This window comes from Mauremys reevesii, linkage group 16 (genome assembly GCF_016161935.1).
Source record: "Mauremys reevesii isolate NIE-2019 linkage group 16, ASM1616193v1, whole genome shotgun sequence".
Taxonomy (NCBI): domain Eukaryota; kingdom Metazoa; phylum Chordata; order Testudines; family Geoemydidae; genus Mauremys; species Mauremys reevesii.
In genome coordinates, this window is record NC_052638.1 from 39,341,793 (window position 1) to 39,367,757 (window position 25,965).

Below are 25,965 nucleotides of genomic sequence, written 5' to 3' on the forward strand. Positions count from 1 at the left end.
CAGAAGGGGAAGAATTAGTACCCAGGTTCAGAGAACACGGGAGAGTATAGGAGATTGGTAATAAGGAGGGAATCTTTCACCGTTATCTTGCTGGTTTGAATCCAGTGCAGGTCAGTGAAGACTGAAGAGCATTGCTGTCTGATGATGGTGTGGCGGCCTGCATGAAATGAGCTGGTGGCTCTCCCTCCCGGTCCTAGCAGGAAAGGTGTCACATGGCAAGTAACTGGCAGCCTCAATAGAGAGGCCAAAGCCTGAATGAGGCCTGGAGACTGAACACATCTCCTACTCTTGAAGGAGCTTCCCCCAGCGTAGGATCAGCGGGTTGGGGGTATGGCGAATACCGAGAGGATGTAACTCAGGCCCTCCCCATGTTGTTAAATTACCTTTTTCTATTGCCAGGGGGGTTGTTTTATTCCTCCCATTGTTTAGAAACTTAAAAAGTAAAGCTCCTTTCTCGGTGGCCAGTCTTGGTCTACAGAGCAAAGAGCTTTGTGCCCATGTTGGTGCAAAGCACCGTGACTTTTGTAACACCAACCAACCCTGGTCATCGGCAGGCGGGATTGAATCTGGGATCTCTGCAGCTTAGTGCATGAGCCTCTGCTGCATGAGCTAAAAGCCACATGGTTCTTAGCTAAGGCTGTAGCAGACTCATTAATCTCTAAATGGTGCCACCACATGGGACAGATCACCCCACCCAGGAGGTGTGTGGGTTACACTTTCATTTGTTGACGTGTTTGTTTATTCATCACGGCCAGAGATGCTGCTAACAAGAGTGTGCAGACCTCTGGGACCTACTGTTCCCAGCTCGATGTTGCAGACAGAGCTTGGAAACATGCACATTGTGGTGGAGTGGCTTCCTTTTCTGATGCTCCCCAAGGGAACAAAAGCTGCTTTTTGGTAACACAGTAGTGTAATTTCTGTGGCATTTGTTGCCTTGGGAGGTCACGGAGAAAGATATTGTGGCTGGATGTTAAAAGCGGGTGGGGGGATTTGTGCCCATAGTTGAGCTTGACATCTGAAGCTGTGGAAGATAAGGTGGTGAGATGGGAAGATAAAATGTCATGTTTCAGGCCAGGAGGAGATTTACTATAGGTATCAGGAATTAAACTCTCCTGAATGTACAGCATTGTAAAATTAGCTAGGGGTATTCTGAGGGCATTAGGCATTGGCTACCATTGGAGACTGACTACTGCAGTAGATGCATTGATGAACAGACCAAATACAACAAACCCTGTGCCCTCATCAGTTTTCTAAACAAAGGGTTCTCAGCATTTGTCCTAGCGTGAACCACCTTCTTTTCCAACAGGGATCAAAGAACTTCCCTGGAGGAGCTGCAAAAATTGCTCACAAGTGGAAGTCACGTTAGGAGAGTATGGAATGTAATCTTAGCTGTTTTTAATGCAATTATTTGGCAGCTGGAAATGAGGAAGAGCCAACACCAGATGATCTCTTGGCAGACAACTAGCAAATACTCTATGAACCTCTATTTGGGAAGTGCTGGTCCAAAAGACATTGTAATATTGTCTCTCTCTAGGGGCACGGGGTGTGTGTGATGCTGTCCTCTACTGGCTGGCCCATGGAGAAGATAAGAGACTTGGGTCAGCTAAAGGCGATCTTTTAGCTTAGGTAATAGAAACCGATGTGTTTTGACAATGAAGAACCAAAGTGTTAGACTGCTAGTTCCAGCTTTCCAGGGGTGTGCGATTTATTAGCTCATCAGGACTGATTCTCTATTGCCCTATACCTTGTATATTCATTTATGCCCATTTACCATTCTGATCTGGTAAAAAACATGTTTTTACCCATTTTTGCTCTGGTGTTCATGACCATGCAAGGTGCCCAGCAATGGAGAATCAGGCCCCTTGTGGCTGTTCTCTGTATTACATGGATTCATTACAGCATCAGCCAGAGAATCCAAAGAGAATTTATAATCACTCTTTCACCCTTCTCGCTATACCATGGCATTGCCCTGTTTATGATCTCCTGCCCCTGAACTACTGGGGCTTAGAATCACTCTCGAGTTGTTCCAGCACGAGCAACTTCAATAGAACGATACAGTTGAACTATCTGTAGCATAGTGTTCATCAAAAGTGCTCCTTTGGGTCTAGCTTGTCTGCCCCTGTTCTGTTTTGTTTTCCCTGTGGTCAGTTATTGTCTCCTTGATTCAAAGCCGACAGTATTAAATATACCTGTCCTCTGGGAGCATATGAAGTAAATAGATCATTCATTTATTTTTGTGACAATTACAAGAAATTTTTTTTTACATCATTATTTTTTATTGTCGGGTTGTTGTTTTGTTTGACAGTTTCTTGGCCAGCATGCTTTGCAGGTGCCCTCATTATGGGTTATGCCAAACACAATCTCTTAGATATTCAATATTCCAGTATGGGCTGGAACCCCAGTTGGCACGTGCACTAGCGATTGAATCCAAGTACAGCTGTGTAATGCTTTTTAAATTGGAGGCCCTGTGGGAGAGGGCTGCTGAACTGCTCACTAGTGAAGTGACTTCCCTGGCTTTTCACCTAGAGGAGTTGATATAAAGAACAATCCACAAGAAGCCACCATATGGAGTGACTATGGACATCAAAATGACTCCAGTATAGGGGAGGCAGCGTTACTTATCGGACAGAGCATTAGACTGGGACAAACAAAACTTATGTTCCAGTCCCAGCTCCCCTAGTGACCTGCTGGGTGATCTTGGGCAAGTCATATCACGTCTCTGTGCCTCAGTTTCCCCATCTCTAAAATGAAGGTTATGATGCTAACCTCCGTTGTAAAGTGCTTTGAGATCTACTGATTCGCCATATACTCTATAGAAATATATATATTTAGGTATTAGTAATATACTTTATATAGGTATAAATTAATTAATATACTCTGCATAAGCATTAATAATAATATTCCGTATCACAATATGGGTCATTACGTTTTCTCTCCTATTCGAAGTCCCCCTGCAGTTTCAGTTGGATGTTACATTTTTCATCTCCTCCTCTTCCAAGCGGTTGTGTAGTCTTGCTGTGCACTGTTAAACAGCTGCTGAGCTCTACCCCAGAGAGGGCTGCGGTTGACCAGTGACGTGAAATGATTCCAGCGTAATCAATAACGTAATAGAGAATCTGTACCATTGGTTTTTAAAATGATACTATCAACCCATCCAGCGAAAAATGGGCCTTATTTTTACATTGTTCTCAGGTGAAGAGAATCATCCTCCAGATTCTAAATACATAATTTTAAGACCAGAACGGACCATTAGATCATTTTTGTCTGACCTTTTGCATAGCTGCAGGCCATAGAATTTCATCCAGTTATTCCTGTGCTGAGCCCATATCTCTTGTGAGTTTTATTTCACCTCTCATTATCCCAGATTTATCACAGAGTGCAGTGGGAGCAGAATTAGGCCAACACTGAGTGCTTTTGAAAATTCTACCCGTTGGCTTGTTTGTTTTTTAGGAAGGGTGGGAGGAAGGAGGGAGCCAATTCCTAAGGGAGTGGTGGAAAGGTTTCTTAAAGGATCTGCCCTACTCACAGAAGTATTCCATTGAAAATGCTGGCGGAAAGGAAACAGAACGCTACCTACATGCATTTATATTGAGAAAAAGAAACTGGGCTTATTGGGAAGACGGGAGGAGGAGATTAAAGGATTAATATTATTAATCATTTGTATTGCGTGAGAACTATTGGATAAGGGCAAGAGACCCTGTATTGGCAGGGAAGTGGGTGACTGCTACAGAAATGGCACCGGTGCACCTGATCAAAGCACCCATCTAAAGACAACCAGGATGGGGAGAGGAGAAGCTATTTTTTGGGGGGCCCTTCCTGCGAGAGTCCAATTAACACTAGTGCCTGCAGCATCTGAGCTAATTTCCGCAATGTAACTCCCCTGCATAGGCTGCAGTCGCTGCTTCCGGCTGAACCAATTAAAAGTGACTTACAGACTCAGTCTTCATAAATGCAGAAACTGAAACTGAGAAGAGAGTCAGTGGTGCCGCAGGCAAAGGGCAAGAAGGATGCTCTCTTGTGTGACAATCTGTTCTCAAGGCAGTGCTAGTGTCTCTCTACAGGATTTATACCAACAGGCAGAGTCTAATCAATTGATTAGATGTATAATCAATGTATAAATGTATAAATATTTGCCTCTCTACAGGCGTTCTCACCACCATTCTCACCACTTAGGGTCAAGAGGGAAAAATGGAAACACCCCCAGAATGCTTTTGGCAGAAAACCTGTCCTTACATGCATCTTGTTTGTGCTGATCACCAGTGCCTGTTGTTACTGTGTTTGCTTCCAGATCCTGTTCTTTCCAAATGGGTCATTAACTGGTTCTCTTGCCTGGTCCAGGAATCCATCCAGCTTCATCAGTGCCGAGTAATAGTTCGGTAGGGAGGGGACAGTGCTGTGTGTGGGACTGAAGGCTGCCGAATGAGTCAGAAAAGGTATCTTACAATTTTAGGTGGAATCAATTGACCTGATTTTGCTGTTTATTTAATATATTTAGAGGGGGGAAACAGTTTACCTCAAATTTTTGTTAGCTTTTGTAGCTCTCATGTCTATAGGGCAGATTTTCAGCCCCAACTATTTAAAAAACAAATTGTACATAGACTAAAAACCGCATGGTGTTGTGAGTTCCCGTAGGTGGCAGACCAGGATGGCTATACAGCTCCCTAACTCTGTTAGTTACCTAGGTAGATACCTTTCCAGTGTTTTGCCTCGTGGGGTGAGTGGCTTATTTAAGCATTCTGCATTCAGAAATGAGGAGCGTTTGCAGCCTTGAACGCCCTCCCCCAGCGCTCTCTAGGACACTCTCTAGCTCATAAATTTCCTTCTCAGCAGAGCTCATTTGTGCTGTAAACTAATTAGGCAAGTGGTCAAATACCACAAAAACCTTTCCTCCCATTGGAGACCAATAACTGTCCAGAGTGGGTGCTGAAATGCCTCATTAACAATGAGTGGGGGCCTAACATTAGCGGGGGCCTGCTCCCCAGGATCTGTGCTAGAAAAACAAAACGTCATCTGAACGATGCAGGAGGTTATAACCCTAAATCTGCTCCATTGCTAATGTTTTAAGTGCCAATTAGCTAACCTTGAATTACGCCCTCCTGGATTGTGGCTGTGCCTGGGACATTCACATGGCAAGAATCGTTTTTGTTTGAAAAGGAAAGGAGCAGTTCTGAGGTTACAGCGGGTAGAGGAGCCTCTCCCCCTTCCATCAACCTCATACCACCAGTCCTGCAGGCTCCCTCCCCTCCTACTTCTCCCTTGCCCCCTTCTCCTTCCTCCCCTTCTATCATGCCCTCCCGGCCTCTTTCTTTCCATGTAGCTCTGTTCTTATACTGCCCTCATCGCCACAGTATGAAAGCGCCTTGCGGCAGTGCCTTACACAAGGTGACTAACATCAGTGGCCCATGGTTCATTCTCTCTCATCTCCTGCCTTAGAGAGAATCGTGCGTGCAGTGGGGATTTCGTTTTGGTAGAGTTGGGGTTTTGGTTTGTTTTAAATAGTCGTGCTTCTGCCGTGTGTGTGTTGGCGAAGACAGGTCGGAGAAATGCGCCTGGTGGGCAGGTCTTTAGATAATCCCCTCTCAACACTCTATGTATGAAAAAAAATATGGTGGGATTTTTGCATGACATTTGCAAGCCCTAACTCTGCTCACTCGGCTTGTTTGTTATATCTCACACTCACTGCCCCCCGCCGCTCCCGTCTTGTCTATTGAGATAGAAGGCCCCTGTCCTGGAGAGCTTCCAATTCCTTGGTCTGTACAGTGCTTAGTACAATGGACCCTCCTTTTCAGCTGGCCCCCCAGCACTACTGTAATACAAATAATGATACTAGTGGAGACGGATGACATTCTGTGACACCGGCTCTATGGAAACTCAAGGCCAGGATCCTGAACCTGGGCCCAGTGGCCTTTCCACGCTGGTGTATGTAAGCGGGGTAATGTGAGCAGAACGGATATGCTTAAGCCTGGGTACAGGAGCATTAAAATTCACACACCCCCATTGCCTGACCCATAATGCCTCTGTGTAGGATTCCTGCAGATCTGGATGGAAGCCAGAATCGGGCTGGGCAGTTTTTGCCCCTTGACGTCCCTTCTGTCTGCAGCTTTCCAGGGATCTGTCTCTCACAGGGTTCGTACGTGGTCTGCATCATTGGAAGATGGGGGTGCCGCCCCTGAGTTAAAACACGTGCGATGGCATAGCGAAGACCAGAGTGTGGGTCCCAGTTTTACGTCCCTTTTCAGATTGTGAAAGCCGGGTAGAAACTGGGAACCAGGCTCTGGCCTTGGGTTCTCACAGCAGTGTCACAAAAGTGGGCCACCAGCCAGAGAATCAGAAATGCCAGCTGGATTCAGAGAGAAGCTGGGTGAGGTAATATCTTTTATTGTATCAGAGGGGTAGCTATGTTAGTCTGGATCTGTAAAAGCAGCAAAGAATCCTGTGGCACCTTATAGACTAACAGATGTTTTGGAGCATGAGCTTTCGTGGGAGAATACCCACTTCGTCGGATGCAAGTAGTGGAAATTTCCAGGGGCAGGTATATATATATGCAAGCAAGAAGCAAGCTAGAGATAACGAGGTTAGTTCAATCAGGGAGGATGAGGCCCTGTTCTAGCAGTTGAGGTGTGAAAACCAAGGGAGGAGAAACTGGTTCTGTAGTTGGCAAGCCATTCACAGTCTTTGTTTAATCCTGAGCTGATGGTGTCAAATTTGCAGATGAACTGAAGCTCAGCGGTTTCTCTTTGAAGTCTGGTCCTGAAGTTTTTTTGCTGCAGGATGGCCACCTTAAGATCCGCTATTGTATGGCTGGGGAGGTTGAAGTGTTCTCCTACAGGTTTTTGTATATTGCCATTCCTAATATCTGATTTGTGTCCATTTATCCTTTTCCGTAGAGACTATCCAGTTTGGCCGATGTACATAGCAGAGGGGCATTGCTGGCATATGATGGCGTATATTACATTGGTGGACGTGCAGGTGAATGAACCGGTGATGGTGTTAGGTCCTGTGATGGTGTCGCTGGTGTAGATATGTGGGCAGAGTTGGCATCGAGGTTTGTTGCATGGATTGGTTCCTGAGCTAGAGTTACTATGGTGCGGTGTGCAGTTACTGGTGAGAATATGCTTCAGGTTGGCAGGTTGTCTGTGGGCGAGGACTGGCCTGCCACCCAAGGCCTGTGAAAGTGTGGGATCATTGTCCAGGATGGGTTGTAGATCCCCGATGATGCGTTGGAGGGGTTTTAGCTGGGGACTGTATGTGATGGTCCTGTTGGTTTCTTTCTTGGGTTTGTCTTGCAGTAGGAGGCTTCTGGGTACACGTCTGGCTCTGTTGATCCGTTTCCTTATTTCCTCGTGTGGGTACTGTAGTTTTGAGAATGCTTGGTGGAGATTTTGTAGGTGTTGGTCTCTGTCTGAGGGGTTAGAGCAGATGCGGTTGTACCTCAATGCTTGGCTGTAAACAATGGATTGTGTGGTGTGCCCGGGATGGAAGCTGGAGGCATGAAGGTAGGCATAGCGGTCGGTAGGTTTTCGGTATAGGGTGGTGTTAATGTGACCATCACTTATTTGCACCGTGGTGTCTAGGATGTGGACCTCCTGTGTAGATTGGTCCAGGCTGAGGTTGATGGTGGGGTGGAAGCTGTTGAAATTGTGGTGGAATTTTTCCAGAGTCTCCTTCCCATGGGTCCAGATGATGAAGATGTCATCAATGTAGCGTAGGTAGAGAAGGGGCGTGAGTGGACGAGAGCTGAGGAAGAGTTGTTCCAGGTCGGCCATAAAAATATTGGCATATTGTGGGGCCATGCGGGTGCCCATAGCGGTGCCACTGATCTGGAGATATATATTGTCATCAAATTTGAAATAGTTGTGTGTGAGGATAAAGGCACAGAGCTCAGCAACCAGTTGTGCTGTGGCATCATCAGGGATACTGTTCCTGACAGCTTGTATTCCATCTGTGTGTGGGATGTTTGTGTAGAGAGCCTCTACATCCATGGTGGCTAGGATGGTGTTTTCTGGAAGGTCACCAATGCATTGTAGTTTCCACAGGAAATCAGTGTTGTCACGGAGATAGCTGGGAGTGCTGGTGGCATAGGGTCTGAGTAGAGAGTCCACATATCCAGACAGTCCTTCAGTGAGAGTGCCAATGCCCGAGATGATGGGGCGTCCAGGATTTCTGGGTTTGTGGATCTTGGATCTTTTATTGGACATGCTTACAGGCTACACTGAGCTCTTCTTCAGGTCGAGCTCTCTGTAGCTGGAAACCTTTTCTCTCTCCCCAACAGAAGTTGGTCCAATAAAAGCTATTACCTCACCCACCCTGTCTCTAATATCCTGGGACTGACACAGCTACAACAACACTGCATGCAATGGTTGGAGTCAAAGACCTAATTCTGTCTGGGGACAATGCTGCACACTATGGCCATTTACTTATTTGGGCCAGATATTCAAAACAATTAGCTGTTTAGTGAAAATGAGTTCCTGAGTCATCTGCTTATCTTGTTGATTCCCCACCTTCCCTCAGAATCCTGTGCTTGCGACTTGAAAATATTGCAAGCTGGTTTGGGGATTTTGATCAATGGTGCATTAATTTATATGCCAGACACACTTGAACCATGGCATGATGTCACATCTAGCCAGGGGAGGCGGGGGAGAGAGAGAGAGAGGGGCAGTGATTAGCCTAAGGTTTTCTCTAATGCCATCCTAGCCAATCACTGACACACTGTTTAAACCAATCAGAAATACATGTTTTACAACTCAGGCAGAGGTAAAGCAGTTCTAGTTCTTCTGCCTAGACTTGCCTAGTTAAATACACTTGCCAGCCAAATCACAGAGGCAAAATGCACACACTGCATTCTTTGGATGCCGTCCAAATTGACATGTATGAAAAAGAGCCATTATTTACTGCCTAGCCAATAGAGGATGTGTTTGCTCAGAATCAATATGTTACCTGGATGACTTTTTTGCCTTAAGGAACAAAGCAGATCAAATGGCAAATTCCTCAAGAAAAGTGGCTTTTTTGGAGAGGGGGGGGGGACAGGTTTCAGATTGCCAGCTGCAGCAACATCCAGATGTAAGATGATGAGTGACTTATCAGATCTGCAGCCCCTCCCATTTCAAGGTCTTTAAATGTTTTGCTCGTGCTCGACAGTCCATCCCAGAAGGCTAGTTAACACCTCTGCACAGATGTGGCTGGGTGCTGATGGGTCCCTGATTCATTTGCTTTCAAAGCAAAAACTCACTCACAGCTGGCTGAAAAATCAGGGAAAGGTTTTTTACATGTAATAATAATGTTAAATGGACCAAAACTCCCCCCCCATGGTCTTTCTGAACCTTTGCTGATTAACAAACAAATTGATTCAGCCTGTAGTGTGAAATGATCCTTTCAAGGATCTTAGAGCACAGCCACACGAAGTAACGGGAGAATTCGCTGCAGAATTTAGGTTAACAACCCAGCGGTCTGGAGGAAAGAGAAATAGGATGCTCTCCAAGTTGATACGGATGGGTGAATTCATTCAGGATAAGACCTCTTCCCACCCACTTTTCAGTGCCATTCCTAACCCTCATGAAAGAGTCTGAAATGTTCCTTTGACTTGTTGACTGTTGCCTGTTTTTACTGTGTCTTAACTCTGCTTTTTCTGGTCATATTGGGACTGGCAGTGCTGCGCCATCGCTGCTGAGATTTTTCTTGATCGTTTTCTTTCTCCTCTCCTTCCTAGTCTCACCTTCCCTTCTTTTGTTTGGCTCTTCAGCTCCTCTTGGTTGGAAAGCTTTAGGGAGGAGGTGAGGCTTGAATTGGGCTCAGGTTTGGGGCATGCTGGATTCCCTCTGGTATGGCTTCCATCCTGTAGAGCGCTCTGTTGAGGACTTTCTGACCTCCAGCATTTGAAAGTTTTACCTGGGGCACCATCGCTGTCATGGTGGTAATTCCAGTCTGACCATTGGCATAGAGTGCTGCAAATCTCCTTCTGGAAATTTCCAGATTAAGGATTTCCTGCCCTACAGACCCTTTATGACATGGGTATCCCCAACAAAAACAATTGGACTGACTTGCATGAAAAAGAATTACTCACCTCCCAAGGAATTCTGACTCATGCAGGTAGCCCCACTGATCTTAATGGTGATAGCATTCAGGTTTGGACCTTAATGTCACAGACTGACGAGGTCTGGATAAGCTTCAGGTGCTCATCTAAAACACACCTAGCTCCAAGCCCTCTGCAGTTCTCTCAGCACTAGGAATTATTTCTCAAAATCCAGCTTGCTAAGAAACTCTGCTCCTTCCTCCCTAGTGAGAATCTAGCCATAGTCATTAATGTGTCCATCAGCCTGGATTGATGAAGCTCCTCGAATGTGGGTGCAATGCAGAGGCTTGTGGAGAGTCCAGCTGCCTGCCTCAGTAGGATGAGGTGCCATGAGCATCCAGACTCTTCAAAGCCCCGGTCTTGATCTTCAAAGTCACTAACCTGGCTATACCTATGACTGCATCTGTAACCTTCCATGTCAGCTTGACGACGGAAATTAAAAAGCTCTTTGAGATGATGAAACTTACAAAGCTCCAGATGAAATTCATAAAAAGCTTTGTCAGTTATGGAATAAACTTTCCAAGGAGGTCCAGATAAAGAGTCTGACCACTTTCAAGCAGTATCGGCAAACCCTGATATTTGACCAAGCACTTCCATCATAACTGGTGCGATGATTTTGTCTATCTATAAAAACCATGTGTGTGGGTGTGAAATATTCTTCAAACACAGCTTCTCTGTCTAAGGTGGCGAGAGCAGCAAAAAATGCCGGGCAGATTTAACGTATGTAGGAAGCACTCCGATACTAGGCGATGTGTATTAAGAAATTCCTGTAATAAAGAAAGAGCTAGATTAGAGATGGGAGCAAACTGCACAATTCAGGCCTGGATCTGATCTTCCCTGCAGTTCTTGGGTTTTGGGTCAGCCCATTAAAAATATCGGATCCAGCTGCCTGTTCAGATTCAGATCAAACTTCCCCAGAGTTGTGCAATATTAGGAGCCATGATTTTGGCTCAGGACCATCTTTAGTCTTCATTAATAACTTCCATATAAAATCTATTCTGTTTATGAGACAAAGAAAGATTTTTCTAATTTCCCAGTACCGTCAGCTCAACATAATCTGTGAAAATCCAGCTGTTTGTTATGCTTCAAATCTCTTCTCCAGCACCAGCAATAAAGATTGTGGAATCTGAAGCTGGCTAGTATATTTTGTGGATGGTGTGTGAAGCAGAACATAATCCAGGTTTCCTCTTCTGCAGTTCTATTGGCCTCTGACAGTAGCAAACACTTTTTGGTTGGTAAACTATAAGCAGATGATTCAGGAGACACACAGGCAATAGCTATGGGCAACAGTAATAAAATAAAGGGCTATTTTCAGTCACTTCTGACCATATCCATACTTTAACGGAACACGATCCAAGTTAACAGGCTTCAAATCTTTCCCCCACCTCCCAAAATATGTTATTTGACAGACCTCTTCCCCTTCCACATTGCATTTCTCCAGAACCGTTCATGCCAAGATTCTAAACTGCTTTACAAAGCTAGGTAACAGAACCAGCCAGTTTTTCCCTCTTGATAAAAATGAGGGTTTGATGACAAGATTTTTCCCTGAAAAACAAATTCTGTCCATTTTTTTTCCATTTTTTGACAATTTCTATTATGGGGAAACTCTCAATGTTTTGAAAAAACTTCCCTTCCATTTTTCACTGCAAAAAGAGGGAAAAAAAGGTTTTAAATAAAAGGGAGTGAGAAAGATTCTCTACTTTCTCTGGCTTTTTTACTCCCCACTCCTTTTTCCAGTGAGGGGTGGGGACAGGGGAAGGGAGGAATTTAAAAAAAGGAGAGAGAGAGAGAGAGAGACTTTCCCCACCAAAAAAAAAAAAATTGAAATTAAATTTCATTTTCAGATTTTTAATCAAAAACCAAAAGATGTCATGAAAAGTTCAAAACAAAATGAAAACTCCCCCTCCCAAAATGTTCATTCAACAGACCAGTCTTTTTTCAACCACCTCCAGTAAGGCAGCATCCTTTTTATGGACTGTCACTGCTGGCCAGAGAGTCACACACCAAACCAGTGGCACTAGAAGGCCTATGTCCCTGTTCAATGCCCTGTCCTCTGGACCAGGAGCGTCTCAGCCATCTCCATTATGTAGGGTTGCCACCTGTCCGGTTTTCCACTTGTGTGTCTGGGTGCCATTTAACAAGCCCGGATGTCCAGTTTTTTTAATCTGGGGGGGAGATGGAGCAGGGACAGGACCTTGGGGGATGAGGCAGTGCAGGGGCGGGGCCTCAAAGGTCTGGTTACCAGCCATTAGAAAGGTGGCAACCCTACCACCATGGCTGTGTGACAGAGTGCTGAGAGCCAGTAGCTGATCACTTCCTTAAGGATTAATTAGCTCCTCCAGAAGGTGCCTGATGGAGGAGAGGAGTACTTAATTGCCTAAGCAGAGTGGGATTGATGAGCTAAGGAGCTAGTTACCAGCTGTGGAGGCTAGTTAAAAGCACAGGAAGGCAGTGCAAAGGGGGAGGGAGGAGTCTAGTGGAGCCAGGAGCAGGGGCGGCTCTAGGAATTTGGCCGCCCCAAGCACGCTGGTCCCGCGGCTCCGGGGGACCTCTTGCAGACGTGCCTGCGGAGGGTCCGCTTGGCGCGCTGGGGTCTGAAGCCGGCCCTGGCCAGGAGAAAGGAAGGTCTTAGGGTGGTGAGAATCTTTCCTTTGAAGAAAGGGCTGAGGGTTAGCACAAGCTGCTGCACGGGATTGTGATGGGGGTTTGGTGAAGGTAATAAATACAACTCGCAGAGGTGATAACCACTGTAAAGGCATCCAACACTATTTGTGAGGGATCTCGGGACAGGAGAGAAGCCTGGCCTGTCTAGGCTGTGCTCTTAAAATCCCAGCTGTTAGGATGGACAGTGCAGATAGAACAGAGATTCCAAGGCCAGAAGGGACCACTGGGGTCATCAAGTCTGACTTCTTGTATAACACAGGCCAGAAAACGGCCCCAAAACAATTGCTAGGGAATCAGCTTCTGGTGCCCTCTGCATGGACTGTAATGTTTGTGTTCCCGTTGCACATGCTCAATATGGGCTAGTTGAGTCTAGGAGCCTGAGCAGATTCAGACTGAGCTGAGTGCACATGTGGTTGAGCTTGCTTTTTTCTTCAGTGACCTTTGTCCTCCTGTGTGCTTACGTATCATTGCTCTCCTGAGGTAGGCATGTGTCTGATCTAAGCATGATGTGTTCCCCTTGGGCCACTGCCTCATCCCTTCCTCCCTGCCAACTAAATGCCAGATTCTATCCCTATCCCCCTCTAAACCTGCTTGTTCTAAGGAGTAGGTTTGTAAATTTCCAACTTGCTTCATCTTGGGATCATTCCTTAGCATGTGTTACTTTTAGGATTTCCTTTAGTCTTCTGCATGTTTTGAGTTTGCTCAGTGCATGGAACCTCGCCTGAGATCGATGGGACTGCAGTGTGACTATGGGATGGGACTACATAGAGTGGCTGCAGGATCAGGCACTAAACATGCCACTGGAATCTGCATACTGCACTCCTGTCAGGAAGGGGCTGGGAGACCAGCAAAACTCGGTTAGATTTACAGTTTGGCCACACATGCTGGTTGTGGCTTACAATAATGATTAACGTCACTGCCACAAGATACATTGGCTCTCCACGGTATGCGTCTCAGCTCTAAATCAAAAGGGCTGGAAAGGAGCTGATACAAAATGTCACAGCTTCATTCTGTCTTACACTGGAGCTGAATTCACAGCTGGTACTTAGGAAGTTCTCCCAGCCCCAGGTGCTCGCAGTGATGCATCCAAGCTTGATTTTACCCATGCTGGTGAATCCTTGGTTGAGGTTCTTGGTTATGCCATGGCTGTTCCTTGAAGAGGTGTAAAAGCAGATGGGAAGGGAATGATTTTACCCAGGTAGCTCTGTTCTGCAGACCACACTGGGGCCAGGAGTGGGAAAGCAGTGTTTATAAGTACTGTAAGACGCAGGGTATCTGCATTATAGGCTCACTTACATCACTTTAGTGCTGACGGAAGGTACCTCACTGAGTTAATACCCCTGGAAGCTTGTTCTTTGTTGTTAGCATGGGCAGCTGCAGGGCAAATTTCCTTCATGCTATTCCAAGTTTTGTAGAGAGTTTCACACCCGGTTAGTCTTACACACAATGTAAAATGTGGGTAGATCAAATTTTACTGGTATATAGGTGAAAAACTGGAGTGACTCCACTTGATTCATGGCGCAGATGTGTGTGAAATAAACACATGCATGCATCTTGGGCCCCTCCCATTATCCCTGCCAGCTTAGAGGTGTCAGTAGAGTCAGTCTGGTTTTACATTAGTGTAACAGAAAAGAATTTGCCCCCAGGATTTTACAATCACTTTACAAGTTATACCCAATCTCTCAATTCACTTGTCAGGAGAAATGTCTGGAATAGTAGGGCTTTATATTGTTGTGCAAACTATAAACCAAAATTTTGATTTTTGTAGGGGGAAATTAAAAAATAAAATAAAAACCTAACAAATAGAAAAGACTTAACGAACAGGACAAACAGAAAACCCAACAGATTCTGGAGAGGTCTTACATGTGCTTCTGTCTAGCTGGAAGCCTGGGTTTCAGGACCTGACTCTGCACCATTGCAGTCAATGGGAGTTTTGTCATCGAGTTCAGTGGGTTCAGAATCGTGCCCTCAGGAGCACTGAGGCGGTGAACAATAACCAGGAATCAAAACTGACTGAAACCAACAGTGAAGCCGTCCAGTCCAGTTTCAGTGCCCAAGCTGGGTGAAGTGCAGAAGGTGAACACACACCACAAAGGAAGCACAAAGTCAGTTAAACTTGTAAAGTTCTTTCAGTCTGAGATTTTATTAGTAACACAAGGAAGGGGAAATACAACCTGTTGCCAAATTCAGTCAGTTCTAAAGGTACAATAATGGCCCTCAGGTATTTTTTTTAACTCAGCAGTATCCTTTTAATTTGGACTGTTGATGAGATTACCCTGTCTGTTGCCATCTTTGCTCCTGATACTAATCATTTTGTAATCAACCCTGAGCTTGGGGTTGGAATTGAGCGGTTCCCCCAGCATTCTGCAAAGCAGCGTATGCTGTGTCTGTTAGATCATTCGGATAAGGGGAATTTAGATGCCAATGTGAATATCCAGCTGTTGGACGTTCCTTTATTTTGCATACCCGTAATTCTTCAATGACTTCATTCCACTGACTGTGAGACTAGAGGGAGATTTTCTCAAGGAACTTTTGTTCTTATTCTGTGGGCCACCAAGAAGATCGCTGTGATGCACTGGTGCTCTATGGGGGTTGCAATTTGAGAGCCACCGTATTATATAGAAAGGATAAATTCTTCCCCTTTATCCTAGTGTAAATGCTGGGTAAGTCTGCTGAAGTCAGTGGAGTGGCCGCATTTACACTCAGGTAACCGAGAGCAAAAAATGGCTCAGAAGTGGGTCCAAGCCATACAATTTGGATCCAGGTTCAGATTTTCAACACTCTAAAGTTCCATAATGAGGTTTTCATTCAAGCCCTCATAAGGGCAGGGGCCATTTGCAAAATTGGGATTTGGGTTTGGGTTTGGATTTTGAAATTTCCTCCTCCCCATAATTCCATGGTGCTCTGACCTGGGATTTTGGTTCAGGCCTGCCTCAGATTAGAGAGTAATAAACTAATATGTCTGTTCAGAGAATTGCATGAGCTGTTGTCTCACATACAAATGGATCAAACGTAGTGCTGGAAGAACTTCTGAGGATCCGGAGGGTCATTTCAGAGCAGCACCCAAATCTTTGCATGTGGAGTTGCTTGAACATCAGTGGTTTTGGTGTGCCAAGAGGTATTGTTCTTGTGGGTTTCCACCCCAAGTTTCATTGGAGTTTCCAGTTCAATTGAACCCAAATACTTGACCCACACAAAACAAACCCTTGCTTTTCATGGTTTAACAGGAAACCATACAATCCTCTCCTAGACCCCTAGAGAATAGGATGGGATTCATAGGAAATGTGGCCCAGGTTTGCTTGAAAGATTCATGGTCATCAGCAAAGTTCCTAGAACAATCGTTCATGTGAACAATTTTCCATAAACAAGTTCCCTAAGCAGGTGACACTGTTGGGTTTGTTACAAAGGTTTGGCCTAGAACCGGTCCTGGACCATGATGCTCAGATCTGGATAGAACTCCTACAAAATGCAAAGTAGCTTGGATCTGAGGTTCTGGTTAAACCTGTTATAGCACTAGGGACCACGGGCTAAGTCTGTATCTGAATACGAACTTCTCTGCAGTGGATTTGCTCATTGGTCTCTTCTTTCAACCTTCTCCAATGCCCCAGAACCTCGTTAATCTGCAAAATCGGGCTGGAAATCTCACAAGAACCGACTTTCTTATGGAGTTTTGAGGGCTCTGTTTGGTGCTTCCAGTGAATCTGGAGATACCAGGGAAATAGGATTTTCCTGCATTGATTCAGTGCTTCAGCTTCCAGCGGAACCTGGCAGAGCAAAAGACACATGAGGGTTTATGGGATCAGAAGAGATCTGGAGAACGTGTCTGAAATCATCTTCTAATTGAATGTGGTTTCTTTGAAAGCCGGGTTAGCCCCTCCACCTCCTTCCCCTCCACCCCCAGGCGAATGTGCTACTGCACAAGGAATGCAAGTGAGTACAAGGAATGCATACAGCATAGGGCTATCTGGAAATGAGGAACGGAAAATAAACAGACACTTGTGGAATATTTTTTCCTCTACGGAATAGGCAGCTGCCAGGCAGAGTTTGATTCTGAAGGCCTGCAGGAGAGATCTATGCGCCTTTTGTTTCTACCTTTTTTAAAGTGTTTCCATTACGACTGCAAGTGAATTAATGTATCCAGCTAACAGCCCATCCGCCCCCTCTGCCACCGCTAATTAGCCATCAGAGCAGAGATTGCTATGGATGTCAGACCCCCCAACATGCAGGTTAGTTTGTGCTTTTGGGGAGTTTGGCTCAACTAGAGAGAACGGTTCTCTGTGTCAGGGACACTGCAGTTTCAGGCTGGCTTGTGATTGTTTGGTACTATCCCTGTTTATTTCATTTGTCTCCTTAGGCCTGGGCAGTCACCAGACGGAGGGGAGCAGGGGAAAGAGGCCTGAAATACTGCAGGGATGTAAAGAACGTCCTTATGCTGTAACGTTTCCGAGTGCCTTCAGACCAAAGGGAAAGCTGAACAATAACAGAAAGCACCCAATACGTCCTCTAGAGTAGACATCCATCCCTCTGTTGCTGGAGAATTTCCAGGGGCTTCACTGCTAAATCCCTGTCTGGAGAATGAATTGTCACATCTCTGAGCAATGACACCCCCTTCCCACCCCGGCATCGTTTTCCACTCACCTCCAGCTTCTCAGCAAAGGCCCACTCCTGCTTCCCTGGAAATCCGTGGGATTCATAGGGGGCTCAGCATGGGATTGGGATCAGTGGGATTTAGACCAGGCCCCAGGTGCTTAGCCCCCTCTCGGGATCAGGGCCTTTGGGGCTCAAACCTGTGCCAAGAAAATGAATAGGGACAGGGGAAGGCTCATGCATCTCAAAGTCATTTATGCTCCATCTTGCCTGCCATGACGTGTCAGCTCCGCTAAGATCATGTAACCTAGGCTGTGCTGTTAATAAGGCATCATGTTGATTAAGCGTCAGCCTGGAATGTTACCTTGGCTAGGTCTCTCCCCGTGATGATCAGGGAACGTTGCCAGAACGACAGATCCAGGAAAGACCTGGAGGCTCCGTGTAATGGTTTAAAATAAAAACCAGCCTCTCCTGTTAGCAGGAGGGGTGGAGAAAGGCTGATGGCAGATGGCTCTGAATTATTCCACAGCTCCTCTGCGTGAATCTCAAAGGTGTCTCATTTGGCCCAGCTTTGTATCTAAAACCAATTACGAGCTGCAATGGGGGTGGATTGCACTAGAGAGTCCATTGTAGGTAATTGCACACTTAGACTGCAGTGTATAGGAGTGACACGACTTGAGAGCTCCAGGGTCAGGACAATATCAGGAGTGAAAGGGCAAAGGACGAGTCCAGCAGTCAGGAGTGAGAATGGGGACATCCAGTGTTAATCTTAATGGTACGTTTCCTTGCTATGCAGGGATGCCACCATAAAGGAAACAGGAGGCTTTCAGGACTGTTAAACTCCCTGCTGATTAGGCCTCAGCTGGAGTGTTGTGTCCAGTTCGGGGCGCCACATTTCAGGAAAGATGTGGACTAGCTGGAGAAAGTCCAGAGAAGAGCAACAAAAATGATTAAAGGTCTAGAAAACATGACCTATGAGGGAAGATTGAAAACATTGGGCTTGTTTAGTCTGGAGACGAGAAGGCAGAGAGGAGACATGATAACAGGTTTGAGTACATATAACGTTGTTACAAGCAGGAGAGAGAACAATTGTTCTCCTTAACCTCTGAGGATAGAACAAGAAGCAATGGGCTTAAATTGCAGCAAGGGCGGTTTAGGTTGGACATTAGGAAAAACTTCCTAACTGTCAGGGTAGTTTAAGCCCAGGGAGGCTGTGGAATCTCCATCACTGGAGATTTTCCAAAGCAGGTTAGACAAACATCTGTCAGGGATGGTCTAGATCAGGGGTGGCCAGCCTGGGGCTCCGGAGCCACATGCGGCTCTTCAGAAGTTAATATGCGGCTCCTTGTACAGGCACCGACTCCGGGGCTGGAGCTACAGGTGCCAACTTTCCAATGTGCCAGGGGGTGCTCACTGCTCAACCCCTGGCTCTGTCACTGGCCCTGCCCCCACTCCACCCCTTCCCGCCCTTTCGCCCGAGCCTGCCATGCCCTCACTCCTCCCCGCCCCCCCGAGCCTCCTGTACACCATGAAACAACTGATTGGGAGGTGCGGGGAGGGAGTGGGAGGTGCTGATTGGTGGGGCTGCCAGTGGGTGGGAGGTGCTGGGAGTGGCGGGGGGCGGGGAGCTGATGGGGGCTGCTGATGAATTACTGTGGCTCTTTGGCAATGTCCATTGGTAAATTCTGGCTCCTTCTCAGGTTCAGGTTGGCCACCCCTGGTCTAGATCCTGCCATGAGTGCGGAGGATTGGACTAGAAGACCTCTCGGGGTCCCTTCCAGTCCTATGATTCTCTCTCCCTCCATCCCTCTACTCTTCCCCAGTGGCTTTGATCTGTCAGTTCAGCTATACAGAGTTTGGAATATATCTGACACATCTGGCTATTGTCCATTGATTCCAGCCCAAATCCCTTTGATTTGCCAGAGACTGCAGATTTTGTCATATTTTGGCCAACGTGCTGTACCCCAGAGACATCAAAGATGCCAGACTGCTGTGCTGGTGGGCTCTGGGAGCACTGAGGTGATGTCTCCCTCTAGCAGCACTAACCCCAGTGACTACAACAACCTACTATGTAGTGCTAATGGTGATCTCCTAGCTCACGTGTTAAAGGCTTATGCTGAGTTTGATGCCTGCTGGTGACCATAATGCCTGTAATGTACACAGACACCTGGGCAGTGCAGGGTTGAGGCAGGGTTCCCAGGGATCTGGGCCAGGACAAAAAAGCAGCCAGTCTGCATTAGCATCTCTGCAAACACCCCTCATCTGTGAGATGATACAGCAGCCATCTGCACTTCACTTGTTTCTTTAACTCCCGCTACCCTGACTTTGATAAGAGTAATTAGTCATTCGTCACAGGCCACAACAGTGATGTAGCAGAATGACTTGCTCCTTGGTGTGGAGCACATGGCTGCAAGAGGCAACAAGTGCTGGTTTGATCACTTGGGGAGGGAGGGGGTAGGGCGGAATGGATGTGAGTTTTCTTCTAACAGTGAGGTTTAGCTCCTGTGCTTTAATTGCTAGGTTGTAAGTAGGAGGGTTTCATTTCTGGTAGCCGTGGGCCAGGATTTACTAGACTGATGCTCCTCTGGCTTTACTCTCCACTTGTTTTGGCTAACGGAGGGTTAGGCAAGCTGCCATGAAATGGGTCCTGTATCCAAACAGGCGCTGGGTGACGGCATGTTGACAAAGTTGAGCATAAACCTTCCATCTTCTAGCCCTTGTCTGAGGCATTGTGTGGATGGGAAACTAAGCAGGACGTTGCGTAAGTCACTGTGCCCAAACCCTCCACATTCTGTGCAGCTCTGGCTTCTAGTTACACTTAGAGAAGTGTACAAGGATAGGTCCATCAATGGCTATTAGCCAGATGTGGAGGGATGGTGTCCCTAGCTTCTGTTTGCCAGAAGCTGGGAATTGGGCGACAGGGGATGGATCACTTGATGATTCCCTGTTCTGTTCATTCCCTCTGGGGCACCTGGCATTGGCCACTGTCAGAAGACAGGATACTGGACTAGATGGACCTTTGGTCTGACCCAGTATGGCCGTTCTTATGTTCTTAAGTGCCCATATCATAAAGTTCCTGAGAGTTTGGTGTGTTTGTTTCCAGGCTTTTGGGGTGGGATATGCTGGAAAAGAACTGGCAACCAGAAAAACATACATGCTTCTAATCTAGAATGAGCCACTCACTCACTCTGAGAGCCCAAGGTAGGTCCAGGTGGGTCAAACGCTTCCTCAGCTGGAAAACTGGCAATAAACCTAACCTGCCTGGAGAGGCCCAGCTGAGCTTTCCTAGGTAAAAGAACCCAATGCACTGAGTAAAGTTTTACCACAACCAGCTCCTCAAAACATGGGGATTCCATGCAGGTAAGCAAATGAATTGCTAACACACTACGCGATACTGTGGAACCAAAGCCATTTTTTCAGTATTTGGGGGATTGTATATTTTTAATCATTCATATTTTGTTTATGGTTCTTGCATTCAACATTCTTAGCCTGTTTAGTATCTAGCCAGGTTATACTGCCTAGTTCAACTCTTCGGAGTTTGAATGTGTGTCTAAAGATAACTGTTCCCACTGACTCATAAGCATTCATTTGGCTAGTAGTTTAGGAAATGCTAGTTCATATAGTCTTGGATCTACTGACGCAGTAGGAGTTATACACACAAAGCAAAAGTGGTATGTACCATTTACATCTGCTACCACTGTGGTTGACATCTCATTCTTCTCTTCAATGTTTTTTGCCTGGTAGGTGGGAAATCCTTTCAGTTACTAAACCAAAACCTCATCTTGAATATTCAGGTCAGCTGTTCCCTCCTAGACATGTGGTGAGGAGTTAGTTGTTCTTGTGAGGCTTTGCCTGCCTGGGACTGAACTAGAAAACTGTCCTTTTCTGGTTTGGTCCTTGGACCAGAAATACAAGAAATGACATCAGATCTGGGAATTTGAATGTTAATCTTCCCAAAATATAAAGAGTTTCAATTTCTGAGGCTTAGGTTTTGGCCTAAATTCTGTTACTGTAACCAGCAACCTTTCAGCGATGTTTGAGGAGAGGGACCCCACCCAAACAGGGGGCTGGCTGCTCAGTTCTTAGACAGCAGCCCTTTAAAGTAGGAGTGAGTAGGGGATTGACCACCTTTGACTTCCAGTAGATGGCGCTGTCACACTGCTTGGCTCTAGCTGCTGGGGCATCTATCTGGCTGTTAAAGTCAAGGAGAAAATTGGGAAGAGCAGGTTCAGGTCTCGGCATCGCTTCTAATGCTTGCAAACATGCAGCTGACATCTGCTTCTGCCATGGCCTCTATCCCCGATCCTGCTTCCAAAGTAAAAAGATGTTTAAAGATGGTCCCTTCTTTCCCTCTCCTCCCGCCCCACGATGCTTGCAATCAGACAAGTCCATGGGCTAAAAAGTCATCTCAATTTTGTTATTTAATCCCTGAGGAGAAAGCCCAGATACTCTTCATAAACTGACAATTGCTGTAGGAGGCAATTGCTTATAGCAGCTCCTTGAAAGGTCTTTATTTATTTATTTTATTTTATTTTATTTTAAAAGGACAGTGTGTTGATTTGGCCACATGCCAACCAGGAAATACCAGAAAGCTGAAGATGGACCTGCTACAAACAGACTAACCAGCCTCAGATGTCCCTTTAATATTGGAATATGGAGAGTAATAAAAAGCACATGGATAAATAATGAGATTATTAACGAATATACAAAAATAAATCTGTTTGCATTAGGGAACCCCAGTAAACCACCAGTTTCATACAGAGTCTCTTAATCTCCTCTAAGTATGTTTTAATGGGGGCATTATGCAGATTATCATGGTTTATAGCTCTGTAATCACTTGTCTGCGTTACACTGTACATATGTGTGTACTGCTGCTTAGACCCTATCAGTCACACACAAGAGGGAGTGGGCAATAGAATAAAGATGGAATTACGTGATGATACGTAAACTGGAGGGAGAAGGAAAAGGAGGCAGATCTGGGAGGGGAAATGGGAGAACTCAAAGGTCTGAAAGGCAAGTAGCTTTCAAAGGAAGGGAGATGGGAGCGTGAGCAGATTCACTTCCCTGATCTGCAGATGCTCCTCCTGCAACTGCCACTTTGGGAGGAAGCTATTTACCAAGGGAGGAAGCTACTTAGAAACAGAGACACATTGGGAAAAGCATGTAGCCTGAACTTTCAAACCTGGGATCCCAATGTCAGGCTCCTCAATCCCTATCTAGGCAGGGATTCTTCTGTGCTTCCGCTTACGTGTGGAACGTCCTCCATGAAGCTCAATAAGTAAGTGCTGAGTGGCCGCAGACCCCAGTGAAATTGACGGCAGGTGCAGGTGCTCCGTGTCTTAAAGAATCAGGCTGTTTGTCATGGTGCCTAAGTGTGGATCAAGGAGCTTAACTTTCGAGCACTCAAGTTTGAAAATGTAGGTCAGGTTTTCAATCACTGTGTCTCGGGGGTCGTTCCTTGGGCTGGGAGCATAGGGGAGAGCCTGGGTGGGGGAGCCTCTTGCATAACTGTACAAGGATCCCGCTAGCTGACTGAGGATGGAGCCAGTCAGTTTATGTAATGAATGTCCCCCAGGCCTCTTAAATTCAGCTTCCCTCCCATGCTCTAAAATTTGGGCTGGAACGTTTCAAGCCATCCCGAGCTGAGGGAGCTAACTGGAGAGAGAACGCCAGCCATGCGGTTACCATGACAGCACTGGCACGAGAAACTTTTATTAGGCCTGGTCTACACTAGGGTGGGGGGGTCGAACTAAGGTACGCGACTTCAGCTACGCGAATAGCGTAGCTGAAGTCGAACTACCTTAGTTCAAACTTCTTACCTGTCCAGACGCCGCGGGATCGAAGTCCGCGGCTCCCCCGTCGACTCCGCCACCGCCGTTCGCGGTGGTGGAGTTCCGGAGTCGACGGGAGCGCGTTCGGAGTTCGAACTATCGCGATAGTTCGAACTCCAAGAAGTCGAACGCTACGCGTCGACCCGGCAGGTAAGTATAGACCTACCCTTAGCAATTTTCCATTGTATCCACAAACTGCCAGGCTCATTATTACCCTTGCATGCGTCCCGCTGTCCTGGAGAACTAGTTCTTCTCTCGGATAGGACAATCGTTTTCACCCGGTGTTAGCTCCGGGGTCTGGAGTGGGACCCAGACATCGCAGATACAGTGCACTAGTTCTGCTGACATTGGAGGTGCTCACTTTTGCCTGGTGGTTAAAAATGAAAACAGACTGTAAGAGGCTTGCTGCCGTCATGGGGTACGAGGAGCAGGAGGCAGGTGGACAGTACTGCTATTCTCATGGAATGTACTGCACTTTTCAGGGGAACCAAATAACAAGGCATCCCTGCTTACAAAATGAGGATGATAAAGACTTGATTTTTGCACAGGGATAACTCAGTTGAGGATCCTGAGCACTTGGGATCCTTGAAGAAATTATATTAAGAAATATAATATAGAGAAATGATTGGAAATTATTGTCCCCCCCATCTAAAGTAATGCCCCCCATCTAAAGTAATGCCCCATCTCCATGGTATCTAAGCACTTATATTGCACTTAAAGGTAAGCTCTTAGGGGGAGGGGCCATCTTTTTGTTCTGTTTGTACAGCACCTGGCACAATGGAATCCCGGTCCGTGACTTGGGCTCCTAGGTGCTACCATAGTACAAATATTAAATAAGAATAATAGGCGCTGAAGCACCATTCACCGAGCAGACACCTTGCTGGGCTCTGACTAAGCTATGCAGCTCTTACCTGGGCTTGATTTGCCTAGGCTTGAGGGCGCAGTGTTGTTTTAATAAAAGTTGCCAAACAAAACATTTTGCAGGAGGGTGGGAAAAATCATCGCTAGTGCAGGTCGACAGTTCCGCCATTCTTGGCTCCTTCTCCCAAAGGAGGAGTCACAGGAAGAGACAAGTAGCAAAGAGTCTTTTTCATGATTTATAGAATCCAATGCGTTAGTCAGGTCGCCTTAAGAAATATGTCTTAATGAATGTCAATCCCGACCCCGTTCTGTTCCCCACTCTCGTCCGACACCCAGCTCTTCCCTCCTTTAGAAATATGGCTTGTGAGTCATCTCTAGAACCATGCCAAACCTTAGAAAGAAAACTCCAAATTCACGTGCCCTGGGGTCTTGTCCCGTGCTCAAACCTTCTACCAGGGTTTCCTAAAGGGTCGCGGGCTGGTTCAGTGAATTTGGTGTGATGCAAGATTAGATGCTGTTTGACTAAGAGAGGCTGAATGAATGCGCCGCCCTCTTTCCAAAACGTGTCTTTATTAATGCTTAAGCCAAGGGGAAATGTGAGCCTCTACTCTACAATGAAAAGGTCATGGTGACACTAGTCTGTGGACGCCAGCCTGCTCGCAGAAAAGAGCTTCGTGTTTTGTTGCCATCTGGAGAACAAATGTGCCCTGGTGAGGGAACTTTAGTCTGACCTTTACTTGCTTTGTTTAGCAATGAGAACAAGGCAAGTGTGTAACATCTATATGGAGGATCTCCTGACAGTTCACGCAGCAGACCAGGTCTGGAGAGCTCACTCCGATGTTTTATTCAGGTGTCAGATGTTACTTTTTCTGGTGAGGAGCTGGAAAGCTACAGATGATGTGAGGGAAGAGGGAGCTCCCATTTGAGGGAGGGTTTTTTGATCTGTGTTTATGAGCCCCGATGTGAATAGCACGTCCCACCATACGCTGACAGCGGTGCACAATGCGCCCGTTCATTGCCGCAGCATGAGCGTCGCCAGTAGGCGACTGTCTGTGTTATGTGCCCTTTGGTTCATGGCGCCCATTGCACGGATCAAGGCCAGCAGTTAGTCTGTTATTCTGCAGACCGTGAACACTTTGTTGCTTGTTTCATCGGTTATTAGTGCAGATGGGCCCTGTTGCTTTTGTGACCTCTGATCCTTGGGTAGTTCAGCAGCCAGCCGGTAGCACCAGAGCACTGGAACTATGGCACTCTGGAGCCGGAGAGGTTAGGTAGTGCTGCAGCCGTGGTGCCTGAGAAATCTTTAGAGGACACGACAAAGGGGCCTTAGTGTGTGTAAACGAAGCCCTCTGCCCGCAGCCATTTCTGCTTATGAGGTGAGCCATGATTTTTTTTAAAGAGCAAATCCCAGCTTAGCCTTTTAAAAGGTAGATGGGGGTGGAGTTGGGGGAAGGGGCTTTTCTGGATTGTGTTCAAATGAATTAGGAAAGTCTGGGTGTCCGCACTGGCGGAAGGCAAGTCTCCCATAAGGCTGTCCACTGGGCAGATTGATAATCCACCCAATCTACTGTCCTGCCTCCTGAAGTGGCTGGTACCAGATGGGTCAGAGAATGGTATTAAATCCCTCTAGCATCCCGTCTAGTACAATATTGTGTGTGGGTGTGTGAATTCCAAAGTATTCCAAAGTGTGTGAATTACTTCTTGTTGCTCTGGCTTGGGAGCAGTTTATGCTCTGAAGCATGAAGACTGAGCACTGTCCTTTCATTTTTTTCTGAGTCCTGGTTAGTATCACCGCAGATTTCCCTGCATCTAGATTCTCTTTCTGATAAATATCGAACCCATGTCTGTTCCCTCCCTCCTGCCAGTCAGCCTGCCTGCCCGGTGAGATGGGCAAGTTGGAGCTGAGGCCCAGAGCATCTGAAATGGAGTATGAAGGGCTAGCTTGTCACTTGG

The 25,965-nt window shown here is 46.4% G+C and overlaps 1 long non-coding RNA gene across 2 annotated transcripts in view; it reads left to right on the forward strand.

The window, feature by feature from the left end:
• The window catches only part of LOC120384686, a 203,556-nt gene extending 181,597 nt beyond the window's left edge, over positions 1–21,959 (forward strand). The window contains exon 8 of one of the 2 annotated variants that reach the window (XR_005589022.1): positions 4,289–4,427. This is a non-coding gene — a long non-coding RNA (uncharacterized LOC120384686). Of the gene's footprint in view, positions 1–4,288; positions 4,428–21,865 lie in introns of those variants that run through there. The other variant, XR_005589023.1, reaches the window with a different exon arrangement.
• Positions 21,960–25,965: the final 4,006 nt, after the last annotated feature.